We start from the raw sequence: 673 nt of genomic DNA, 5'->3' as shown, positions 1-673 counted from the left end.
GATGACTTTCCCCACCCAGTGGCAGGGTTCTATTATGCATATTATATGTTAATTAGACATGAATTAGGATAGTTCACTGAAGGTTGAGTAGCTGTGTTTCTTTTGTGATTATCTTGTTCCTTCCCTCAAGGTTGCATCTTGTTAACTGCTGACAGAGACTAAACAATATCCCCAGCTTCATTCCTTGCATGCCTTCAACAATATTACTGTGGTGGGTTGTCCTTGGCTAGACACCAGGTGCCCACCAAGCTACTCTCACTCCCCCTCCTCAGCAGGACAGGCGGGGAAAAAAGATAATGAAAGGCTCAGGGGCGAGATAAGGACAGGGAGATCAATCAGCAATTACCGTCACAGGCAAAACAGAATCGACTTGGGGAAATTATTTTAATTTAATACCAATCAAATCAGAGCAGGGTAATGAGAAGTATAACCAAATCTTAAAACACCTTCCCCCCACCCCTCCCTTCTTCCTGCGCTCAACTTCACTCCCCATTTTCTCTACCTCCTCCCCCCGAGTGGCGCAAGGGGATGGGGAAAGGGGGGTTGCGATCAGTTCACCACGTCTCTACAGCTCCTTCCTCCTCCATCCCTTCCCCTGCTCCAGCATGGGGTTCCACCCATGGGAGACAATCCTCCACAAACTTCTCCAGCGTGGGTCCTTCCCCTGAGCTGA

At 48.6% G+C, this 673-nt stretch overlaps 1 protein-coding gene across 1 annotated transcript in view; it reads right to left on the bottom strand.

Annotated features, from left to right (window-relative positions):
• The window catches only part of LOC104620722 (28S ribosomal protein S36, mitochondrial-like), a gene marked incomplete at its 3' end in the record, with an annotated part of 8,237 nt that overhangs the window by 3,828 nt on the left and 3,736 nt on the right, over window positions 1–673 (bottom strand). The window lies entirely within an intron of this gene.

Source organism: Phaethon lepturus, unplaced genomic scaffold (genome assembly GCF_000687285.1).
Source record: "Phaethon lepturus isolate BGI_N335 unplaced genomic scaffold, ASM68728v1 scaffold36985, whole genome shotgun sequence".
NCBI classification, from domain to species: Eukaryota; Metazoa; Chordata; class Aves; order Phaethontiformes; family Phaethontidae; genus Phaethon; species Phaethon lepturus.
Note: the sequence above shows the minus strand (reverse complement) of the source record. Positions and strands in the feature narration are given on the sequence as shown.